We start from the raw sequence: 9,643 nt of genomic DNA, 5'->3' as shown, positions 1-9,643 counted from the left end.
ATTGCCTGTGAGCATCAGAGGTGAACCAATTGCGTACACAGCTCGAGCAAGACATTCATCAGCATTTCTCTGACTACGTTCCTCCATCGAGTCAAAAACACTTCTGATTCCAGGAGGACCATGAGCTGTTGCTATCGAAAATTCCGGAAATTTCTCGGAAAGTTTCTGACCCTTTGCAACCCTATTAGTGACACATTATGTGATTTCAAAAGGGGTCTTTCTCCATTCTGATTTGTTTTATACTGTTCAAGTCATTTCCTGCACTAATTTCAGATAATTTCCAAACTGTCACGTACGTCTGAACGATATGGGCCTTATTTTTAACAACATTTTGCAATTTGACTTCGGTGAACTGTTGAAATAGAATGACTTTTTTTAAGTCCATAGAATATAATAGTGGGCACTTTGAATACAGTGTCTTGAGATAAAATGAAAATGCCAGGGAGGAGCCATTGTGACAAGGTAGAAACCAAAGTGTTGATAAGTATTTCCTAGGAAACCCTATAATCTGTGGCTACATGTAATGTCGTCTTAGCTACTTCATGTAGCCAACATTCTTGCTTTGCGTATTCCTCCGATTTAGAAGATACTGTTGCACACAAAACAACATGCAGATGTAGGTGTACACCGTCACTGGTATTATCAGGCTGTTTAGCTAGTTACGTTTGCTCTGACTCAATACACGTATTAGTAAGCGATTAGCATTAGCAGCTAAAAAGATTTAGGCCCAACTTGCTAAGAAAATAAACTGTTTCAGATGTAAGAAACAAACTAATAGTGTAATTATAGAACACTAGTGGATTTATATTAACAAGCAAAGTGAAAACAGCATTGTTGTCATCAACATTGTTTCATGTGCTGCATTGACCAGAGACTGATTGGTCGAGGAACAACAAACGTGCTCCTTGAGTGACAGGGGACGTGGCTAGGTCTGTGTGGAAAGCGGCAAGAGAGATCAGAGATGACTCAAGTAGTATACTATAAAAATTTACGTTACACACAGCGTATCACATTTAACAAACCAAACAGTCAAATACCGTTATAGAAGGTAAACCCAAAACAGTCCACGCATCAATACCTGTATATAGTAAAACACAGTGTACTGCTCAGATAGTGTAGTGTCATTTGGGACGCAGGGCTCCTGGAAGGTGTTGGAAGGTGCCGGGGGAAGAAACTCACCGATCTGTTTACGGTACTGATCGACCGGGGCCATTGTAGCGCTTGCATCCTTCCTCCCCATCCTCACCTGGGAAGAAGAATACAAGAGTTCTGAGGACAGAAAATAGGCCTACAGCTAAATATTACATGCTTCTGGAATACAAAATCTTTAATAATCAACTGTGGTATTGTATCAAAGCTCTTAGGCCTATACACAGTACTGTTTTACATCAATACTCTGTTTTAGGGATATATATATATCGTTTTTCTATCGTTTCATATTATGCTCTACCGTTTATTTCGTTGTGTTGCAAATCACACTCTACGGCAAACTTTTTGTCAATTGGACGTCGCTTTGCGTTCTTCCACACGTGTTGTGTAGAAAGAAATTTGCAACACAAACAAACAAACATGGAGAGTGAACGTGACACAGAGCACAGAGACATTCCCTAAAAAGAGGGGCTACTTTGGTCACATGGACGTGGTTTGGGTATGACACGGACCAGAAAACTGTCCCCCTGCAAAATATGCTGCAGGCAGGTCCAGAAAACAGGCTTAAATAATATTAATTGAATTGACAGAAAATGTGTATATTGTGATATGTATCGTTATATGAAATGAGCTATAATCAGGACATGAGATTTTGGCCATGTCCCCCAGCACTACTCTAAGATCTGGGGGGAAAAATACAAAGGTCAGGAGTATTTCTGATGGCATCTAAAATCCCTGACCTATTCTCTCTGAAAACAATCCAACTATTGGACCTTTAAAACCCTCCAAACATTCAGTGTTCTGCAGCAGAAGAGAGAAAATAATGATTAGAATTGAAAAAAAAATGAAAAAAGGTAAAAGTTTTATTAAAATAAAATGTTAAATGTCTAATGCTTCGTAAGAAACAGGTGTAATATGAAATGCTTACTTCCCGATAATGCCCCCCAAAAATAAAAGTCTATCAAAGAAATCTATATACACAATGAATAAGGATAACATGGCTATATACAAGGGGTACCAGTACAGAGTCAATGTGCAGGGGTAGATACAGTGTATTTGGAAAGTATTCAGATCCCTTGACGTTTTCCACATTTTGTTATGTTACAGCCTTTTCTAAAATTGATAAAGCAAAAACAGTTAGGAGAAAAACAGCGGGTCAGAAGTTTACATACACTCAATAAGTATTTGGTAGCATTGCCTTTAAATTGTTTAACTTGGGTCGAACGTGTCGGGTAGCCTTCCACAAGCTTCCCACAATGAGTTGGGTGATTTTTGGCCCATTCCTCCTGACAGAGCTGGTGTAACCGAGTCAGGTTTGTAGTCCTACTTGCTCGCAAACGCTTTTTCAGTTCTGCCCACAATATTTCTATAGGATTGAGTTCAAGGGTTTGCGATGGCCACTCCAATACCTTCACTTTGTTGTCCTTAAGCCATTTTGCCACAAATTTGGAAGTATGCTTGGGGTCATTGTCCAATGTGAAGACCCATTTGGAACCAAGCTTTAACTTCCTGACTGATGTCTTGAGATGTTGCTTCAATATATCCACATAATTTTCCTGCCTCATGAAGCCAGTCCCTCCTGCAGCAAAGCAACCCCACAACATGATGCTGCCACCCCCGTGCATCACAGCTGGGATGGTGTTCTTCGGCTTGCAAGCATCCCCCTTTTTCCTCCAAACATAAAGATGGTCATTATGGCCAAACAGTTCTATTTTTGTTTCATCAGACCAGAAGACATTTCTCCAAAAAGTACGATCTTTGTCCCCATGTGCAGTTGCAAACCGTAGTCTGGCTTTTTTATGGTGGTTTTGGAGCAGTGGCTTCTTCCTTGCTGAGCGGCCTTTCAGGTTATGTCGATATAGGACTCGTTTTACTGTGGATATAGATACTTTTGTACCTGTTTCCTCCAGGATCTTCACAAGGTCCTTTGCTGTTGTTCTGGGATTGATTTGAACTTTTCACACCAAAGTACGTTCATCTCTAGGAGACAGAACGCGTCTCGTTCCTGAGCGGTATGACGGCTGCGTGGTCCCATGGTGTTTATACTTGCGTATTATTGTTTGTACAGATGAACGTGGTACCTTCAGGCATTTGGAAATTGCTCCCAAGGATGAACCAGACTTGTGGAGGTCAACCATTTTTCTTCTGAGGTCTTGCCTGATTTCTTTAGATTTTCTGGTCAGAATTGAAGGATGGCGCTAAATACAGGGAAGTTCTTGAGGGAAACCTGTTTCAGTCTTCCAGAGATTTGAGACTGGGACGGAGATTCACCTTCCAGCAGGACAATGACCCTAAGCATACTGCTAAAGCAACACTCGAGTGGTTTAAGGGGAAACATTTAAATGTCTTGGAACGGCCTAGTCAAAGCACAGACCTCAATCCGATTGAGAATCTGTGGTATGACTTAAAGATTGCTGTACACCAGCAGAACCCATCCAACTTGAAGGAGCTGGAGCAGTTTTTCCTTGAAGAATGGGCAAAAATCCCAGTGGCTGGATGTGCCAAGCTTATAGAGATAAACCAAGAGACTTGCAGCTGTAATTGCTGCAAAAGGTGGCTCTACAAAGTAGACTTCGGAGGGTGAATAGTTATGCACGCTCAAGTTCAGTTTTTTTTGTCTTATTTCTTGTTTGTTTCACAATAATAATAAAAAATGGTATCTTCAAAGTGGTAGGCATGTTGTGTAAATCAAATGATACAAACCCCCCCAAAAAAATCTATTTTAATTCCAGGTTGTAAGGCAACAAAATAGGAAGGGAGGGTGAATACTTTCGCAAGCCACTGTGTAGACAGGTGTGCCTTTCCAAATCATGTCCAATCAATTGAATTTACCGCAGGTGGATTCCAATCAAATTGCAGAAACATCTCAAGGATGGTCAATGAAAAAAGGATGTACCTGAGCTCAATTTCTATTCTAATACCTGAGGGAATGAATGAATACTTATGTATACTTATGTATAAGGTGTTTTTATTTTCAATACATTTGCAAAAAATATTCTAAAAACCTGTTTTCGCTTTGTCATTATAGGGTATTGTGTGTAGATTGCTGAGGAAAATGTGATTTAATCCATTATCGATAATAATATCGAGATTATCTGTAACGTGACAAAATGTGGATAAAGTCAAGGGGTCTGAATACTTTGAAGGATCTGTACATTTAAATACTTTTTTAAATTTTACTGGGCTGATGTTGCTTGCATCTGAGGGTCAGTCTCAGCGGAGGGAGAGAGCAGCAGACTGAGGGTCCGTCTCAGCGGAGGGAGAGAGCAGCAGACTGAGGGTCCGTCTCAGCAGAGGGAGAGAGCAGCAGACTGAGGGTCCGTCTCAGCAGAGGGAGAGAGCAGCAGACTGAGGGTCCGTCTCAGCAGAGGGAGAGAGCAGCAGACTGAGGGTCCGTCTCAGCAGAGGGAGAGAGCAGCAGACTGAGGGTCCGTCTCAGCAGAGGGAGAGAGCAGCAGACTGAGGGTCCGTCTCAGCAGAGGGAGAGAGCAGCAGACTGAGGGTCCGTCTCAGCAGAGGGAGAGAGCAGCAGACTGAGGGTCCGTCTCAGCGGAGGGAGAGAGCAGCAGACTGAGGGTCCGTCTCAGCGGAGGGAGAGAGCAGCAGACTGAGGGTCCGTCTCAGCGGAGGGAGAGAGCAGCAGACTGAGGGTCCGTCTCAGCGGAGGGAGAGAGCAGCAGACTGAGGGTCCGTCTCAGCGGAGGGAGAGAGCAGCAGACTGAGGGTCCGTCTCAGCGGAGGGAGAGAGCAGCAGACTGAGGGTCCGTCTCAGCGGAGGGAGAGAGCAGCAGACTGAGGGTCCGTCTCAGCGGAGGGAGAGAGCAGCAGACTGAGGGTCCGTCTCAGCGGAGGGAGAGAGCAGCAGACTGAGGGTCCGTCTCAGCGGAGGGAGGGAGCAGCAGACTGAGGGTCCGTCTCAGCGGAGGGAGAGAGCAGCAGACTGAGGGTCCGTCTCAGCGGAGGGAGAGAGCAGCAGACTGAGGGTCCGTCTCAGCGGAGGGAGAGAGCAGCAGACTGAGGGTCCGTCTCAGCGGAGGGAGAGAGCAGCAGACTGAGGGTCCGTCTCAGCGGAGGGAGAGAGCAGCAGACTGAGGGTCCGTCTCAGCGGAGGGAGAGAGCAGCAGACTGAGGGTCCGTCTCAGCGGAGGGAGAGAGCAGCAGACTGAGGGTCCGTCTCAGCGGAGGGAGAGAGCAGCAGACTGAGGGTCCGTCTCAGCGGAGGGAGAGAGCAGCAGACTGAGGGTCTGTCTCAGCAGAGGGAGAGAGCAGCAGACTGATGGTCCGTCTCTCTACATCCCTCCACTCTCCCTTTCCTCCACTGACCATAGACACAGTCTTCCAGCTGTTGGCGAAACTCAAGTCGCACCACCTTATATCTGCCTCATGCACAAATTCATGTTGTTATTCCTATGAACAGGGAAAGTGAAATATTCCTGGATATTAAAAAAGACCCAAGCCTCTAATAATAACAGCACAAGCCTATAGATACTCTCATTACTGCTGCAGTGCTTGTTGTAGCACTGAGTGCAAATAGGAAGAACGTGCATTTTATGGCTTATAAAAGTGTTGAATACAAAGTGTTGACAAGGAACTTAAACATGAACACATACATAAAAACAGCAGCTCTTTGCTGTATTCGTTGACAGTCTCTCGCTAGTCATGTTTTTAAACATTTAAAAATCTTTTATGACTGCTACGTTACTGCAGACGAGGTCATCTGAGCCATCCGATTGGTCAGCGGTAGGTCTATAGTGTACTTGATTTGCTCTCTGTGCCCGCCGGGAAAGCAGAGTTTGTACCTTCAAAACACATGAGTGTTCAAAATGGCAACAGTTTGCCTACTAGCGCACAGGGAATCGGGTACACTTACCGCCAACAGCCCGAAAATAATACAAAAAAAAAAATGAGCAACACTACGCTTTATCGTTGTTTTTTTACAGAAATGTTTGGCGATCGACGAGGAATGCCTTGGAGATGGACCAGTCGTGATCGACCGGTTGGTGACCACTGCTGAGTGAAGTTCATCCTCCTCCTCCTCCTCTCTGCAGTCTCGGGGATACTGCGGGCGCACTCAGCTTAGAGGTACATTGCTGACTGAAGTGGTGAACTCCTCAATGCCATTGGATGAATCCCGGAACATGTTCCAGTCTGTGCTAGTGAAACAGTCCTGTAGATTAGCATCTGCTTCATCTGACCACTTCCGTACGTGTCACTGGTACTTCCTGTTTGAGTTTTTGCTTGAAAGCAGGAAGATTGGCTAATCTGACCATAAATCTAAGGGAGGGCGAGGGAGAACCTTTTCTGAGTTTCTGTGTTGAGTAAAGGGGATCTATGAGTTGTCTCTAGCTGCACAGGTGACACGCTGGCAAAAATGACTTAAAACAGTTTTATTTAATTATTCTGTTTTGGGAGGAATGGAGGTAGATTATAGATGTGTTCAGGGAATAAGAGGCTCCCTCTATGTCCCGCTAGATAGTACACTACTTCTATCCAGATCCCCATGATGCACTAGGGAATAGGGTGCCATATGGGCCTCAGACTGAATTAGCATGTTCAAGAAGCGCTCACTGGGAAAAAGGAGACTAAGGGAGCATCCCAAAATGGCACCCTGCTCCCTACTTAGTGCACTTGTCAAAACTAGTGCACTATAGAGGGAGTAGAGTGCCATTTGGGACGCATCCCTAAAACTCAGTACCTACTATATAGGGACTACTGTTAAAAAACCATCTCAAAGCACGCGCTCCAGCAGGTATATTTCACTGGTCACCCCCAAAGCCAATTCCTCCTTTGGTCACCTTTCCTTCCAGTTCTCTGCTGCCAATGACTGGAACGAACTGCAAAAATCACTGCAGCTGGAGACTCATATCTCCCTCACTAACTTTAATCACCAGCTGTCAGAGCAGCTCACAGATCACTGCACATGTACATAGCCCATCTGTAAATAGCCCATCCAACTACCTCATCCCCATACTGTATTTATTTATCTTGCTTCTTTGCACCCCAGTATCTCTACTTGCACATTCATCTTTTGCACATCTACCATTCCCGTGTCTAATTGCTATATTGTAATTACTTCGCCACCATGGCCTATTTATTGCCTTACCTCCCTTATCTTACCTCATTTGCTCACACTGTATATAGACTTTTTCTACTGTACGCTTGTTTATTCCATGTGTAACTCTGTGTTGTTGTTTGTGTCTCACTGCTTTGCTTTATCTTGGCCAGGTCACAGTTGTAAGTGAGAACTTGTTCTCAACTAGCCTACCTGGTTAAATAATGGTGAAATAAAATAAAGATATATGTATATGGTCCTAGTCTGAAGAAGCCTGTAGGTGCTAACCCATTGCTTTGAAGACTGAGTAAACAAAAATGTTTGAGCGTCACAGAGAAAACAACTAGCACCTCCAGCTATACTAAGAAATAGGAGGAAATTCATTTTAAAACAAACCACATGTCCAGTACGGTGGGATTGGTAGATGAGGAAACAGCACTATGCCCTTGCTTTAAACCACTATTTATAAATGTAAACCTGGACAAGGAGGACGTAAAATCCACAGCAGCCATTTATGACAGAATGTTGATAATAATAGTTTTATGTTGTCCCTATGCAGTGTCAACTACATATTGTACAACTCTTCAAAATGCATCTCCACTGCAACAGACAGGCTGAACTCAATAATTTAGCTGCACGTTCTGTGCACAATATCAAATGACTACACCCAAATACATATGCTACATTTGCGCACTTACCTACTCAGTAAGTCGAAATAATGTTGCTTATTCAAGATATCTCTGCATTCTCAGGTTGCCTGTCTGCAGTCCACACACATGTAAGAGATAATTGACAGAGTTGCTGTATTTTGCACCAAATTCTCCCTAAAATGCCAACACATCACTTCCCCAATTATCATTTCCTGGTATTCCACGTCACCACTAATGATAGACAATTTAGCCCTCTAATCAGAGACGAGAATTTTCAGAATTGACCAATAGTAGAGTGGAAGGCGGGACTCACAGGCAACAACAAAAAAACAATCGACATGCGCTTCCACTCATCACATAATTGTCTAGGAACGGCTAGGTAAGAAGCTATAGACTCATAAATAGTGAGCAGGACATTACTGACTCATAAATAGTGAGCAGGACATTACTAACCACAGTGGCACTCGTTTTAGGCTATCTGTAGTGCCTGTTTCTGTATAAATATATTAACATGAGCCTCTCCTCTCCACACTTACCAGACTCGTCTGCTGCAGGCGCACGATCAGTCTTCTGACAATTGACCAACCAACAATCCCTTATCCTTACCGTGAAGGAAGAGACCGATTTAAAGGAGAAGGGACTGTATCTGTGGTTTATTTAGGAGAACATAACATCTGATTCTGTGCAATTTAACTAGGTTTGCAAAGATAAAATGAACTTTTAAATACATTAAAATATGGTAATAGTGTATTAAAATAGGGTTCAGATATTTGAATATTACACGTTTTGTTTGGATTAGCCAATTTAGTCATTACAATATTACAACTACCTTCTCAATAACTAACTACTGAATGAAATAAGAAATATTCAGATATGATTTTAATTCGTATAGAGCTACTGAGCTATATCAGTAGGACCAACATGCTCATCAGATAATAGAAATCCCTTCTCTATATTTCTGTCCTTCTTTGTTTCATGATTTAACAGCAATTTACATGTCTCTTTGTTTACTGTGTTGACTGTTGTAAACTTCTAATTGCATCTGGTCCTTATTGCTGCCTGGGGCTGCGTGCAGATTACAGAGACTGAGCTTGCCACTGCTTGGAACTTATTGAAGTCTAAACTTGTGTCCCAATGGCACCCTATTCTATATAATACAATATGGGCCCTGGTCATAAGTAGTGCACTACATAGAGAATAGGGTTCCATAGGGCTCTGGTCTAAAGTAGTGCACTATATAGGGAATAGGGTGCCATAGGGCTCTGGCCTAAAGTAGTGCACTACATAGGGAACAGGGTTCCATTTGGGATGGAGATTCAAATGATTTCCTGCTCTCCCGTGGGTGGTCCATTACGCACGCTGCACAGCGGTAACTAATAGATCTCTTTATAATGTGTCTCGGCTAATGCTTTACGTACTGTGGTGGCTGACATCAATAGGGAGCGCTTTGACATCGCTGCAGATGGACTACTGTAGGTTACTTGTACCAAGTGACATGTGTCAATGCTGCAAGGCCAATTTGTTCTTGTCCTGTATGTGAAAGAAAGTCTGGAGGCTAGATTTAAAAAAATATATATAGTCTGTAATTTGAATGGGTTTTAAAAGGGTTTAAAATGGGTTTTTCAAGTGACATCAAAATTACATAAATGTACCTGCTATTAAATAGTGGCATGCTGTATATATTTTTTTATGTACACTGAGTGTACAAAACATTAGGAACACGTGCTCTTTCCATGACATCCTTATTGATGTCCACTTGTTAAATCCTCACCAATCAGTGTAGATGAAGGGG

General features: G+C 43.2%; 1 long non-coding RNA gene across 1 annotated transcript; it reads right to left on the bottom strand.

The window, feature by feature from the left end:
* Positions 1-1,177: 1,177 nt before the first annotated feature.
* Positions 1,178-8,354, bottom strand: LOC120027355. The gene is made up of 2 exons (XR_005473291.1): positions 7,900-8,354; positions 1,178-1,246 (listed from the first exon to the last, which is right to left on the bottom strand). It is a non-coding gene; the product is annotated as an uncharacterized LOC120027355 (long non-coding RNA).
* Between the last annotated feature and the right edge of the window lie 1,289 nt (positions 8,355-9,643).

This window comes from Salvelinus namaycush, chromosome 32 (assembly GCF_016432855.1).
Source record: "Salvelinus namaycush isolate Seneca chromosome 32, SaNama_1.0, whole genome shotgun sequence".
Classification (NCBI taxonomy): Eukaryota; Metazoa; Chordata; class Actinopteri; order Salmoniformes; family Salmonidae; genus Salvelinus; species Salvelinus namaycush.
This window is presented reverse-complemented; position numbering and strand designations above follow the sequence as displayed.